The sequence below is a fragment of the Aquarana catesbeiana genome, linkage group LG01 (genome assembly GCF_042186555.1).
Source record: "Aquarana catesbeiana isolate 2022-GZ linkage group LG01, ASM4218655v1, whole genome shotgun sequence".
Taxonomy (NCBI): Eukaryota; Metazoa; Chordata; class Amphibia; order Anura; family Ranidae; genus Aquarana; species Aquarana catesbeiana.
In genome coordinates, this window is record NC_133324.1 from 940,861,767 (window position 1) to 940,877,976 (window position 16,210).

A 16,210-nucleotide genomic window follows, 5' to 3' on the forward strand; every position below is an offset into this window, starting at 1 on the left:
GCTACTTTGAGTGCTTAAGTAATTCCTAATAACTAGGATTCTAGAAAAACTGAAAGATTACATTAATTATTCAAACCGGCAGGTTGAAGACAGTTTAAAAGATAGATCCACATTTTTTTTTTTGGTACAAAATTTGATAAAAATCCCCCCTCCTCAGAGGGAGGTTTAGTCTGTAGATACCTTTAAAACTTAGACCGGATGGATCACCTCCATGTACTTTGAGAAAATGTAGGGGAAGTGGTCGTTCGTCATCTTTTTTGAGGATTCCTTGGACGTGCTCACCGATCCTGACCTTAAGCTGCCTTTTGGTTTTATCAATATAAATTTTTTCCACAAGGGCATGTGACCATATAGATCACCCGCGTAGTGGAACAGTTAATAAATGCTTTAATTTTAAATTCTTTTTGGCCTGCAGAGTTGGTGAGCACATCAGTCCTCTCCACGTATCTACAGACTGAACATTTGCCACAAGCGAAACGGCCCCTCAGAGGGGGGAGATCAGTAAGCCAGTTTTTGCTAGGAGGCCTTATATATTCAGAGTGTGACAGAATGTCACCGAGATTCTGAGATCTACGTGTGGCATCACTGGTCGATCTCCAATGAATCTCCCCAAAATGGGGTCATCAGAAAGAATATTCCAATGTTTTGACTTCTTTAATCTGATCCCGCTGGGATCCAAACCTTGTAATAATTCTTATGGGATTTTGGGGGCTCTGTTCTTGTTTATTTTTAGGCAAGTTGGTCAGGAGGTCCTCTCGTTTAGTATGTATGGCCCTGTATTTTGCCTTCCTAATGGAGTAGCCTCTTTCCCTAAAACGTGTATAGAGTTCTGAAGCCTCTTCTTGAAAGTCAGCATCCGAGGAACAGTTCCTTCTGATCCTCAGGAATTGACCAGTGAGGATTCCCCGAATGAGGGCTTGGGGGTGCTGGCTTGATGCCTCTAGGATGGTGTTAGCAGCTGTTTTTTTAATGAAATGTCTTTGTCACAAGTCACTAATTTGTAGGTCCAGAAATGAAATTATATTCAGATCCTGAATGTATGTCAAACGGAGATTTCTATCATTGGTGTTTAGTTCCTGCATGAACATATCCAATTGCTGGGGGGTACCCCCAAAATCATGAAAATATCATCGATGTACCTCAGCCACAACTTACTGTTGCTGAGGTACAGCGACGAGACATAAACCACCTCCTCCTCCCATAAGCCCAAATGGAGTCACGTGAAGGAGGGGGCCCAAGGGGCTCCCATTGAGGTGCCCCTCCTCAGCTGGAAGTAAGAACCCAGGAATTGAAAACAGTTGTTAGTCAGCATAAATTCCAGGAGTTCAAGAATGAACTCATTTTGGGCAGCAAGTAATGGATAACTCTTTTCCAAGAAGTAGCCGACCGCGTGGACGCCACACTCATGGGGAGTCGACGTGTAGAGGGACTCCACATCAATCCCCACACCCCCCCCGGGCAGACCACCGAATGGCCCTAAGTACATCCCTCATGTCCCTAACAAAGGATGGAAGTTCATAAACAAAAGTTTCTTGATCAGTGCATCTGTGTATTTGCCTATCCTCTCCAGTGGTCCCTTGATGGCAGAAACTATAAGTCTCCCTGGGGAATTAGTAAGGGATTTGTGCAACTTTGGAATAATGTAAAATATTCGTGTATTGAATTCCCGTACTGACAAGTAGCAGAGTTCTTTCTTAGAAATAAGATTAGTCTCAAATGCAAATGTCAGTTTTTCATTGAGGATCCGAACAATCCTAGGGAAAGGATTCTCGGTTAATTTGCTATATGTAGAAGTATCCAATAGTTGTCACATTACTTCGTCTTCATATTTCTGTCCTGACATGAGTACAATATTGCCCCCCTTGTCACTACCTTTAATAACTATATTCGGTGCTTCCTGAAGTTCTTTTCTTTTCAATCTTAGTTTATTTCAAAAGCATGAACACAAAGAGAATAACAGAAAAATACTGTTCTTTACAGTAAAACATCACATATAGCATACATAGATTAGCGAGGTGTATCTTGACCATGTATAGACATGAATGTTCTTTCTAATATGCATCTTTAGGTGCAATACTGATATATCATATTGTATATTGAAATCTTTGATATATGCGAAGAGTTACTTTTGAGTGGGAGCCAACATTTACCGAACCTGGTGGTTTTGTGTGTTGGCGTTATCTGAGGACTCCCTCTCATTGAATTAGAATGCTGTAGGGATCAGGTATTCACCTATTGTAGATAATCAAGTCATTGAACTATTCCGAGGATATGATCTTTAATTACATGTGTAAGTGATTGGTTCAGTATTTAACAAAAAGAAAACAGAGAGAGTCAGAAATAAGATCGTGAATAGAAGTAAGGGATGGTACCTGAGGTATGAGGCACCCCAGCATGGCTAATCGGCGGGTAAGGGTGGGATATCTCTGATCCATAAGGAGAATTCATTCGAATAGCGAAACATTGACCACGAGGTCCAAGTGATGGAAAACTGTTCCTCCTTCCCCGCCTCCTGCGCCAACAGACGCTCCAGATCTCTTATCTGGTCCACTTCAACAGCCCATTCCCCCAAGGAAGGCACGTCTGTTGTTTTCCAATGTCGGGGGATCACTGTTCTAGTTGCTGCTAGAAAGTGGCGCAGTACATCTTTTTTAATTGACTTGAGGGGGCCCGGGAGCATTGATAGTAGGGCTATCTCTGGTGTGGGCTTGATTGATGTCGCCATCAGCCTGCTGTAAAGATCAAAGACCTTTTGCCATAGTTTCCGGATTGGAGGGCAAGCCCACCAGATGTGAAGCATTGTCCCACTAGAGGACAAGCATCTCCAACAAATGTCTGTCAAAGAGGGGTTAAACCGTTTAATAACCACTGGGCATCTGTACCACCTCGTTAATAGTTTGAACCCTTTTTCTTGGTTCTTAGTTGCCAGGGAAATCCTATGCGTTAGGCTAAAGCTTTTTTGCCAATCAGCGGGGGAGATGGAGTGCTGCAGCTCCGTTTCCCATGTCTGGGTATATGTTGGGAGGTCAGGGGTGTATACGTTCAGTAGCAGAGAATATAATAGTGACACTACATGTGTTGGCGGGTTCGGTTGTAAGAGCAGCTCGTCAAAGTCTGATGGGTCGTCTAGGATCTCTGAGATGGAGGGAAAAGTGCGTATGTATGACATTAGTTGACCCCTTTGTAACCACATTGTTGTTGAGGGCCCTAAGTCCGTACGAGAGGGAATGTCCGTTCTCAAAGATGGGTCAGCGCGTAAAACCTGTGCTAAGCGTCTATGGCTATCCCTACTCCAGGGTCCAAATCTCATCTTATTTATTGTTGGGGGGAAGGCCGGAGTCCCAAAGAGAGGGGTCATTGGGCCCTGGAGTTTAGACAATTTACTCGCTGAGGTCAGGCGGTCCCACATTTGGAGAGTTTGACGAGTAAGAGCAGTAGAGGGCATGTCGTCTCCACGTTGAGCCACAGGGGTCCACGGTAGGGCGCAAAGATCAGCCCCATTAAGATATTTCTCTAATTGAACCCAAAGTTTGGAGGAAGAGTGGTGGAACCAATCCACTATACGGACAAGTACCGCTGCCTTATGGTATATAGAGGCATCTGGGACCCCCGCCCCCCCCCCTGACCTTCGGGTGAATCATTGTGTCATGTTTTATCCTGGGGCGACGTCCCTGCCATATGAATTTAGAGAAGATCTGACGGAGTCTTTTGAAAAACAAAGTGGGTATATGGATAGGAATAGTCTGAAAAAGGTATAGGAATCGAGAGAGAACGTCCATCTTCAAGACATTCACCCTACCCAACCAGGAGAGCTGTTTAGAGGAATATGAGGCCAGATCCGCTTGAGTTTTAGTAAGTAAAGGGGTGAAGTTGCTGGAGAATAGTTGAGAGGCGACTGTTGGAATATGGATTCCTAGTTAGCGGATAGATGTGGAGCTTGTCTTAAAAGGGAAGGAGGTCGCGAGCTGTTGGAGAGCTGCTGCTGGGAGTGAGATGTTGAGGATTTCTGACTTATTAAGGTTGACTTTAAAGTTACTAACCTCTCCATATCTCCGAAACTCCTGCATAATGGAGGGTAGGGAAACTTGCGGTTGGGTTACAAATATGAGTAGGTCATCAGCAAATAGGGCAATTTTAGTGTGTAATGGGCCTATACTAACACCATAAATAGCCGGATTATTTCTAAGGGCAATGGCTAGATGTTCCATAACAATCACATAGAGAATGGGGGATAGGGGGCACCCCTGTCGCGTTCCATTGTGTATAGTAAATTTTGGAGATAGGGAACCCTTTAGTTTAATCCTGGCGGAAGGAGACGTGTAGAGGGACATTATTCTGGAAATCATGTTTTGGCCTAGACCTAGTTGTTGTAATGATAAGCGGAGAAATTGCCAGTCGCACGGTCGAAGGCCTTTTCCGCATCGACTGTGAGTAGGCACAATGGGATATTGTGGGCCCGAGCATAATCCGCAATAAGGAGTGTTTTCAGGGTGTTATCTCGCGCCTCTCTTCCACTCACAAAGCCAACCTGATCTAGGTGTATTAAGCGGGGTAGCATTGGTTGCAACCTATTAGCTAATATTTTCGCATACACCTTTAGATCTACTCCTATTAGCGAAATAGGTCGGTAATTAGCACAAACAGTCAGGTCTTTGTCTGGTTTGGGGATGAGGGTGATATGTGCCTCTAGGGTCTGTGGCGGGAACACTGAACGCTCAGAGATGGAGTTAAATACTTTTGTTAAGAAGGGAGTAAGGAGGAGAGCAAATTGTTTGTAGAATTTTGGAGTAAAGCCATCGGGACCAGGGCTTTTACCAGATGGGGTAGAAGCAATGGCGCGGGCAACCTCGTCCTCCGAAATCGGGGCCTCAAGGTCCTCTATCGTTTCGCTATCTAAAGTGGGTAATGCAGTTTGCGCGATGTATGAGGCTTGTGTTTCCACTGTAGTGAAGGGAGGGTCTATGGAGCTTGCTGTAGGAATATTATATAGGGATTGATAGAAGTCCCGGAACACCTGTCCCATCTCAGAAGACGATGAGACAGTTTTCCCAGAACTGTCCCGTATGTGGGGTATAAAGGTGTTAGATTGTTTGGTGTGAAGGGTGCGAGCTAGGGATCTACCACATTTATCCCTAAATTTATATTGATGAAAGGCTAATTTGTTCGCAAACGTGCGGGCTGATGCCTCATATAACTCTCTAAGCTGAGTGCGAGCGAAAGAAACCTCCGCAAGCACTTCCACCGTCGGGGAGCGTTTATGGGTAGTTTCTAGTGTCCTAAGCTTGTGCACTGCCGTAGTTATCGCAGCTGAACGTTCTTTTTTCATGCGGGCACCCATTTGAATAAACCTACCCCGTAGTACCGCCTTCAGTGCTTCCCATTTAATGGGTGGTGAGGTGTCATCAGATGCGTGGTCTGTGAAAAAATTTGATATCGTCTCCGCTATCTGTGTATCAAATCCTGGTTCAGTCAAGAGGGAGTCATTTAACCTCCATGTCCATTCTTTTATTGGGGTAGAGGGGATTGCAAGCGTCAGGAATATAGGTGAGTGGTCGGACCAAACCATAGGGTCTATTTCACAATTGGGGGACCAATCTAAGCAGCCATGGTCGATTAGAAAATAATCTAAACGACTGTATGATTGGTGAACGTTGGAGAAGTGCGTGTAGTTTCGTGAGTCCGGATACAGTATTCGCCATACGTCAATGAGATGCATATTGTAGATGACACGTTTTAAGGCCCGTATTTTTGGAAAGGATATAGAGGAACGGGATGTCGATGAATCCAAAAGTGGATCCAGGGGAGTATTGAAGTCCCCTCCGAGTATGAGCTTGCCCTCCGTGAAGCCCGCCAAAATCCTTAGGTACTGCAAGGCTGATGGGACTTGGTGAGTGTTAGGCAAGTATACGTTAGCTATGGTAAATTTAGTCCCCCATAAGGAGATTTTCGCAAAGACATACCTGCCCTGGGGGTCCACCACATGATCGAGCAGCTCAATAGGGAGTGTTTTATGAAACCCAATAGATACTCCTTTAGATTTTTGTGTCGGGTTGGTGCTGTGAATCCATCTATTAAATATCTATTGGAACAGGAGGGGGTGGAGTCAGAATGAAAGTGGGTCTCCTGCAGTAAAAGTATGCTGACCTGTCTTTTGTGCATCTGATATAGCATTTGCCCACGTTTCGATGCGACGTTAAGTCCGTTTACATTATACGAACAAAGTTTCAGGTGTGGGCGCGAAGTCACCGTGTGAGCCATGCTGCAGTGCCAAAAGCTGTAAAGGGGAGAAGGTATTAAGATATGGAGGAAAGATATAGGGGGTAGAAAAGGAAAGAAAAAAGAAAGGAAGAAGAACGGAAGAAGAACAAAAACAAAAAAAAACAAAAAAAAACAAAAAAAAAAGAAGGGGGGGGGGAGAGAGAGAGAGGAGGAAGAAAGGTAGAAGGAGCGTGAGAATAACGGAAGAAGTAAGGTATAAATGAAAAGACACCTAAGAAGATGTGTCTGGGAAACTAATGTGTTCGCTAACGCAAAACACTGCGTGAAAATTCACGCTTTAGGCACAAACCGTGCCTGTCCTATTGCAAGGGAAAAGTCGAGGTGAATGGGTCTGAGCCGCGATCCCGACAGCAGACCAGGCATGCAAGTATTATGTATGGCACACTTAATATTTGAACCGAGTGTGGGGCTTAAGGCAGCTTAACAACAACAAATAATAACAGTCAACCAGTTATGTGCATTAAATTTAAATAGTTAACCCTGAAGTATAGAAAAACAATTACATTGGCTCTCGCATATAAAGAAAGTTACTGAGCCAAAGCAGCAATGTGAGTATATGGAGGGTAGGGAGATCGGGGGATCCCCCCGAGGGGGCAATCCTCTGCCCATGTGTAGCGCCCCTTAGATCTGTATCCTCCGCAGCAGAGATTAAGTACAACCGGATGCCAGGCCCCCCCAGGGCAGTACCCCCCACCCCCGCCACACAACCCCCACTGCATATAATATCAGGGATGGGTGAGAGGGATCAATCTGAGACAATGCATAACATCTTTTAGAAAAGCAAAGAAAAAACAAAAAACAAACAAGAAAAACATAGCATTGGTATACATTCACATTACCTGAGGCTCGTCATAGTGAGAGGCACAAGAGTGACTTCAATTTACGTTCTCACCCAAACCCCAGCCAAACAATAAAATTGGCAAAGAGCAGGGAGAGAGCCATTGGATCTGATTCCCATATTTACCGCTTCTCCTACCAGGCTCACTGAAGGTCTTATCTGTCAAGTAGGAAAAGCATAGTTAAGGGATCAAAAACATATATCATGCCGCCCAGAAATGTAACAAAACTGTCGGGAGCCTTTGGAAATATTATTGGCGTGGTAGGGCAAAACAGGCCAACAGTCTCTAACTAGCTACTGAGTTAATCTTCTGGAGAAGTAGGTCTTCTTATCCCTGGGCCGGAAGAAACTGATCTAGACCTAGGACGTCTGCGGCGCTGTGGAAGTGAACCAAATCCCATCTGTCCTGATCTATCTTCTGGAGGGTCTAACCAGTTCAAGACTTCTACCGGATCTTGTTCAATAAAGAGGAAAAAGTCGGGTAGTTGGTCTGGATCAGAGAGCGTGAACCTGCTGCCGCCCCGTGTCACCTTGATACTGAAGGGGTGGCCCCAAGTATAGGTAGCTCCAGCTTGCCGTATAAGGTCAAGTAGAGGGCGCACAACTCTACGCATATATAGCGTGTTGCGAGATAAGTCAGGATACAGGTGAATGGGAGCTCCAAAGAAGTCAACAGAGCCCAGGTTCCATGCCTTCCGCATGATCTCATCTTTTAAGGTGTAATAGTGAACCCGACACAGGACATCACGGGGGCGACCATCTCGGGTCCCCCCTGGCCCTCCTACCCTGTGAACACGATCCAGTTCAATTGGTGATCCTACCTCTCTTCCTAGTGCTTTTTTGAGGATAGTGATGACAGTGGGTTTCAATTCCGCTCCAGATGTTGCCTCCGGTATGCCTTGCAGTCTAATGTTGTTTCTGCGACTGCGATTTTCGCTGTCTTCTATGCGGAGTTGCTGGTGGCGTAGGCGCCGTAGATGCATCGCGGATGAGGATTCGAGGGCTGTTATACGTGCCTCGTGGTCATCTTGAGCGGTGGTTAAGACCGATACTGCTTCCTCATTGGCTGTGACTTGTTGCCTCAGGGCGTTCAGCTCCACGTGGAGGGAGTCTTCCATTTTGCTTGCCCAGGATTCGAAGTCCATTCTGAAGGCAGAAAGGAGGGCAGCAGCTTCCGTTCTAATGGGTTCTCCAGATGAGGGATGCGTAACTGACTGGGGTATCCCGGTGCCTGTGTCGGGCGGTGAGACTGACCTCGCGGAGGAGGCTGGTGGCTCTAACTTGGAATTCTGAGGTTTCTCATTATTGTCCTCTGCCGTGTAAGCTGCTGCTGAAGTGGAAGTGGGAGGCTTGGTCTTCCCCGGGTTGCGGCCAGGCGCCATCTTGTCTTTGGGAGTTCGGGGATCAATCGGCGCTGTTCTAAGTAGATACCTCTGTATGGTGCCTTGTTGAGGGTCAGTAAGCTCCGTGGAGTGTGAGCTAGCTGCCGCCATGTATTATGTGGGTGTGCTATGCTATGGAGATAGCCTGTAGCTGTCGGGATAGCACGGGACTCAGGGGCGCATGACCTCAGCCATCCATAGTCGGTCTCCTTCCATCAAAACCTATCCTCCATGGGGATGAGGAGGACTGGGGGGGGAAGGCAGGCCTGCAGGAACAGTGGTGGCAACCTGTTAGTATGTGCGCATAGCTGGAACACCATATGGGTTCAAGGGGGAGAGCACTGACCAGTTAGGGCTCAGTTTCTGGGGCTGCAGGCCTGTCTGGTATGCTAGGCCGCAAGGTGGTAAGATGGCGGCCGTCACTGGAGGTCTCTCAGGTTTCCGGGGTCAGTGAGGGGTCCGTGGTGGCTGTGGACTTGCCCAGGGGGTGGCCACTGTATGTGGATGTGATTAATTGCCCCCCTTACCTCCGTTCGCGGCCCCAAGGTATGGTGATGCTGGCAGCTTCACAGGCCTCGGGCCTGCCGTAGGCCGCAAGTGTCCAGGGCCTGGATTCTCTGCCTTGGCTGGGGTCCCCTCATAGTCCGGTCCGCTCTGGATGCAGCGCTTCCCGCCTCAGGCCGGCCGATCGCCCTCCGTACCGCCAATCGCGGCACTCGAGACCGGGGATTCTATATGTCCTGCAGGCCGCAAGATGGCGGCCGGCGTCTGCAATGTGAGGCCGGCCGCGGCCTAAAAACAGCTCAATCCTCCTGTCAATTTGCTCAAAATTCCCCAGAAAAGTCTCCTTTAGTGCCCAGTGTCTGTGTGGTGGGTTCTGGGGCAAATTCTGGGGTTTGTGTGGGCCGGATGGCAGTGGATTGCAGAGGGCTATGCGGAGCTCCTCTGCAGTGCGTCCATTCACCTCGCCGTTCAGACACGCCCCCCCTCCTGAAGTTCTTTTAACGCATGCCTCTCCTTTCTAGTTAGATTGTCAAGGCCCTTCCAATCCCAATTTATTTTCCTAAGATCCTTTTGTACCTGATCAAGGAATAGTTTTATCCATTTATGTTTGGAGATTGGGGGCATTTTTAGGGATTTAAATGTTAGATTTGAGGGTCTGTTACTCGTGTCTAGACTTTCGAGGGCCTCCGAATCAGACTCTGAGTCGGAATTTTCTTGAAGTAGTGATATTAGGTTATTTAAGGCTTCCTGTTCCTCCTGATTTTCTATTTTAATACTACCTGGAGACCCAGGAGACTGCACTGCACTGCACTGCAGACAGTGCTGGACCAAGATCGGGCTCAGGTGAGTATTTAAGGGAGGTTGTGGGGTGAGCTGCGTGTAAAAGGTTTTTTGCCTTAAAGCAGAGAATGCATTAAGGTTAAAGACCTTTTAACTGTACAACAACTTTACATGGTTCCTCAGACATCCTGTTAGTGTGGACTCTCACTGCCTAGCAGGCATTACTATTTAATGTATACCATTAGTCATTAACCCTGCACTACTGTCTTAATTTTGGCTCACAATTTAGTATACCAGCTAGCATGCCTTCCCATGCCATCTGACTATTGTAAACGTCTTGATATGTGATTATCCTGTACTCTAAATCGTTATGTTATACGTCTTGTACTCTGAAAACAGCGTCTTACTTTGAATTAATGCTAATATTGAACAAGGCCCTAACAAACTACAAAATAAACCAATATCCCCCAAATTTAAAGAAAACCCCATAATTGTACCCCCTTAAACAAGAGTTCAAATATACCCCCAAAATGATCCCCAAAATACCAACTTCATGAAACAACCACCCATTAATTTTTAGGGAAGCTTTACACCAAAACATGAAAAAGAAGGTTTACTGTAGATAGCACAGCAGCTAAAAGTGAATTTGAAGCACCCACAAAAGATAATTAAGAACAAAAAAAACCCTATCATAAGGAAAACAAAACAAAAAAGAGTTGATGGCCCAAGAGCTAGCAATAAGAATTAAAGTACAATTTCCTAACTGACTCTAATCTCTCCCTTTGTAGTTTCAATAGAAATGAATGGTAAAACAGTTGTGTATAAAAATAAAAATCATTATAAATACCTTTTCCCCTGTTTTTGACTAATAATCACATACAGTACCCTTTGTTTCCAGCTGCATAGGGAGGTGAGTGTGGAGAAACATCAGTGCACTGGTCTTCCCAGTGAGTGGCTGTGCAAGGGGAGGCATGCGAGGACAAGTCTGGTCATTGGAGGAGTTCCCAGCACAACTAGAGAACTGACCACTGTGTGTTCTCCTCCTTAGTGTGGTCGTTTTTTTCAATAGGAAAGCAGAGGGACTAGCAGGAACACCAGGGATTTCACATAAAGGAAGCAATACAAAGACAAAGAGAACTGGGCACTTTCTCACACAAGTACATGGTACAGCAGGCACATATCAGGTATATGAAGTGTTGAATTTATATATGCTGTTGTTCTTAGTTTGTATAATGTAGCTTCATTGCACCTGATGGACCTCTACAAAATAATAATAATATCTGATTTTTAGGTTCCGGTATCTCGATGCTCAGATCCCTGTTTACCTGGCAGCAGAAAAATGTTTGGATCTTCAATTCATGAATGTTGCTATGAGTGTGTCCCATGTCCAGAAGGAGAGATCTCCAACATTTCTGGTAGAATTTGTACTTGTTAGTAAGCTGTATTTGGTAGAAATTGTCATTATAGTTAAAGTGTACAGTAGGGATGAGCTTCGAGTTCGAGTCGAACTCATGTTCGACTCGAACATCGGCTGTTCGCCGAACAGCGAACAATTTGGGGTGTTCGCGGCAAATTCGAATGCCGCGGAACACCCTTTAAAAGTCTATGGGAGAAATCAAAAGTGCTAATTTTAAAAGCTTATATGCATGGTATTGTCATAAAAAGTGTTTGGGGACCTGTGCCCTGCCCCAGGGGACATGGATCAATGCAAAAAAAGTTTTAAAAATGTCACTTTTTTCGGGAGCAGTGATTTAAATAATGCTTAAAGTGAAACAATAAAAGTGTAATATCCCTTTAAATTTCATACCTGGGGGGGTTTCTATAGTATGCCTGTAAAGGGGAGCATGTTTCCCGTGTTTAGAACAGTCTGACAGCAAAATGACATTTCAAAGGAAAAAAGTCATTTAAAACTACTCGCGGCTATTAATGAATTGCCGGTCTGACAATACACATAAAAGTTCATTGATAAAAACGGCATGGGAATTCCCCACAGGGGAACCCCGAACCAAAATTAAAAAAAAAATGACGTGGGGGTCCCCCTAAATTCCATACCAGGCCCTTCAGGTCTGGTATGGATTTTAAGGGGAACCCCGCGCCAAAATAAAAAAAAAACGGCGTGAGGCCCCCCTAAAAATCCATACCAGACCCTTATCCAAGCATGCAACCTGGCAGGCTGCAGGAAAAGTGAGGGGGTTGAGAGAGCACCCCCCCTGAACCGTACCAGGCCACATGATCTCAACATTGGGAGGGTGCTTTGGGGTAGCCCCCCAAAACACCTTGTCCCCATGTTGATGAGGACAAGGGCCTCATCCCCACAACCCTTGCCGGTGGTTGTGGGGATCTGCGGGCAGGGGGCTTATCGGAATCTGGAAGCCCCCTTTAACAAGGGGACCCCCAGATCCCCCAGGGAAGATGAAGAGAGAAGCGTCACACAATGGGAGCCTCCCTCCATGCCATCATGGACGCAGAGCGGCCCGAGGAGAAGAAGGGAAGAAGACACCGCGGAGGAAGATGCCGGACGAGAACACCGGAGGAAGAACCAGAAGAACCAGAAGAACCAGAAGAAGAAGAAGATGGAGGCAGAAACCGAAGGAAGATAGAAGATAGAAGAAAGAAGAAAGACAAAAGAACATAGAAGAAAGAAGAAGCATTTAAATAAAGGAATTGTCAAAAACTGTCTCTTGTCATTTTTAACATTTTTGACACTTTTTTATTGAAATGGTAGGGGGTACTTTTGTACCCCCTTACCATTTTACACAGGGGGGAGGGCGGGGATCTGGGGGTCCCCTTGTTAAAGGGGGCTTCCAGATTCTGATAAGCCCCCTGCCCGCAGACCCCCACAACCACCGGTGAGGGTTGTGGGGATGAGGCCCTTGTCCTTATCAACATGGGGACAAGGTGTTTTGAGGGGCTACCCCAAAGCACCCTCCCAATGTTGAGGGCACGTGGCCTGGTACGGTTCAGGAGGGGGGGAGGGCGCTCTCTCTTCCCCCGTCTTTTCCTGCAGCCTGCCAGGTTGCATGCTCGGATAAGGGTCTGGTATGGATTTTTAGGGGGACCCCACGCCATTTTTTAAAAAAATTTTGGCGCGGGTTTCCCCAGTGGGGAATTCCCATGCCGTTTTTATCAATGAACTTCTATGTGTATTGTCGGACCGGCAATTCATTAATAGCCGCGAGTAGTTTTAAATGACTTTTTTTCCTTTGAAATGTCATTTTGCTGTCAGACTGTTCTAAAAACGGGAAACATGCGCCCATTTACAGGCATACTATAGACACCCCCCAGGTATGAAATTTAAAGGGATATTACACTTTTATTGTTTCACTTTAAGCATTATTAAAATCACTGCTCCCGAAAAAACAGCCATTTTTAAAACTTTTTTTTGCATTGATCCTTGTCCCCTGGGGCAGGACCCAGGTCCCCAAACACTTTTTATGACAATAACTAGCATATAAGCCTTTAAAATTAGCACTTTTGATTATTCATGTTTGTGTCCCATAGATTTTAACGGTGTTCGTGTGTTCGAACAAATTTTTTGCCTGTTCGCATGTTCTGGTGCAAACCGAACAGGGGGGTGTTCGGCTCATCCCTAGTGTACAGTGCTCATACATACAATACTGTGCTACAGTATTCATACCCCTTGACATTTTCCACATTTTTTCATGTTACAACCAAAAACGTAAATTTATTTTATTGGGATTTTATGTGATAGACCAACACAAATTAATTTTTAACTTTTACAAATAAATATGTTAAAAGTGTGGTGTGCATTTATATTCAACCCCCCCCGAGTTAATACTTTGTAGAACCACCCTTCGCTACAATTACAGCTGCAAGTCTTTTTGAGGATGTCTCTACCAGCTTTGCACATCTAGAGAGTGACATTTTTGCCCATTCTTCTTTGCAAAATAGCTCAAGCTCTGTTAGATTAGATGGAGAGTGTTTGTGAAAGGCAATTTTCAAGTCTTGCCACAGATTCTCAATTGGATTTAGGTCTGGACTGTGACTGGGACATTCTAACACATGAATATGCTTGTAGCTCTGGCTGTATGTTTAGGGTTGATGTCCTGCTGGAAGGTGAACCTCCGCCCCAGTCTCAAGTCTTTTGCAGTGAACAATATATACAGCGCTAGCGACTGACTTTAAAGTGAAAAATATATATATATGTGTGTGTTGCCGCTGCTGTAAAAAAGTACTGATACTTGATAAATGATACAAAATAAATACAGCGCTCGCTATGTGGATGAACAAACACTGTGCAATAGCACTGGGATCATTACAAAGATGATACCTATTATTATATAAGTGCTAGACATATATGAGTACCATAGAATCAAGAAATAATAATTATAATAAACCATATACGTGTACATTAACAAAAACAATCCCACTAATCAGTGATGATAGCAATCCTTCAGCCTATGATAAACAGTGTGTCACCTGATATGCTGATAAGCTGTGATTCAATGGAGACAAGGGAGATGACTCTGGATCATAGTTCATGAGATTAGTGCTTCTAGATGCAGGATTTTCATGATCACCCATAAAAAATATAAAGAAAACACTATGGTGAAGTACTGTGGAGACAAGATATTAATTGTGCATAATAGCGCTACTCACAAGAACCAAGTGGTGAACAGGCATTCAGAGAAACTTCCACGTTCGCCACTGTAAGCGTGCGTTCCACGGGAACAGGAAGCAACGTCACTGGTTTAGGACGTGAGCCGGATATTACGTCGACGCATTTCGCCCCTCCTCCAGGGCGTCATCAAAGACAAAAACTGGAGGCGCCCTGGAGGAGGGGCGAAACGCATCGACGTAATATGCGGCTCACGTCCTAAACCAGTGACACTGCTTCCTGTTCCCGTGGAACGCACGCTTACAGTGGCGAATGCAGAAGTTTCTCTGAATGCTTGTTCACCACTTGGTTCTTGTGAGTAGCGCTATTATGCGCAATTGATATCCTGTCTCCACAGTACTTTACCATAGTGTTTTCTTTATATTTTTTATGGGTGATCATGAAAATCCTGCATCTAGAAGTACTCATCTCATGAACTATGATCCAGAGTCATCTCCCTTGCCTCCATTGAATCACAGCTTATCAGCATATCAGGCGACACACTGTTTATCATAGGCTGAAGGATTGCTATCATCACTGATTAGTGGGATTGTTTTTGTTAATTTACATGTATATGGTTTATTATAATTATTATTTCTTGATTCTATGGTACTCATATATGTCTAGCACTTATATAATAATAGGTATCATCTGTGTATGATCCCAGTGCTATTGCACAGTGTTTGCTATTCCACATAGCCAGCGCTGAATTTATTTTGTTTCATTTTTCAAGTCTTTTGCAGACTCTAAAGCTACTTTCACACTGGAGCGTTGTGGGCCTTGGTGGTAAATTGGCTATTTTTAGTGGTGCATTACTGTCATTTTTGCAGCCCTTTACGGTCACTAGGGATGAGCCGAACACCCCCCTGTTCGGTTCGCACCAGAACATGCGAACAGGAAAAAAGTTCGTTCGAACACGCGAACACCGTTAAAGTCTATGGGACACGAACATGAATAATCAAAAGTGCTAATTTTAAAGGCTAATATGCAAGTTATTGTCATAAAAAGTGTTTGGGGACCTGGGTCCTGCCCCAGGGGACATGGATCAATGCAAAAAAAAGTTTTAAAAACGGCCGTTTTTTCAGGAGCAGTGATTTTAATAATGCTTAAAGTCAATCAATAAAAGTGTAATATCCCTTTAAATTTCGTACCGGGGGGGCGTCTATAGTATGCCTGTAAAGGGGCGCATGTTTCCTGTGTTTAGAACAGTCTGACAGCAAAATGACATTTTGAAGGAAAAAACTCATTTAAAACTACCCGCGGCTATTGCATTGCCGACAATACACTTAGAAGTTCATTGATAAAAACGGCATGGGAATTCCCCAAAGGGGAACCCCGAACCAAAATTAAAAAAAAAAAATGACGTGGGAGTCCCCCTAAATTCTATACCAGGCCCTTCAGGTCTGATATGGATATTAAGGGGAACCCCGGCCAAAATTTAAAAAAAAAAATGACGTGGGGTTCCCCCTAAATTCCATACCAGACCCTTCAGGTCTGGTATGGATTTTAAGGGGAACCCCGCGCCAAAAAAAAAAAAAAAAAAAAACGGCGTGGGGTCCCCCCAAGAATCCATACCAGACCCTTATCCGAGCACGCAACCTGGCAGGCCGCAGGAAAAGAGGGGGGGACAAGAGTGCGGCCCCCCCTCCCTCCTGAACCGTACCAGGCCACATGCCCTCAACATTGGGAGGGTGCTTTGGGGTAGCCCCCCAAAACACCTTGTCCCCATGTTGATGAGGACAAGGGCCTCATCCCCACAACCCTGGCCGGTGGTTGTGGGAGTCTGCGGGCGGGGGGCTTATCGGAATC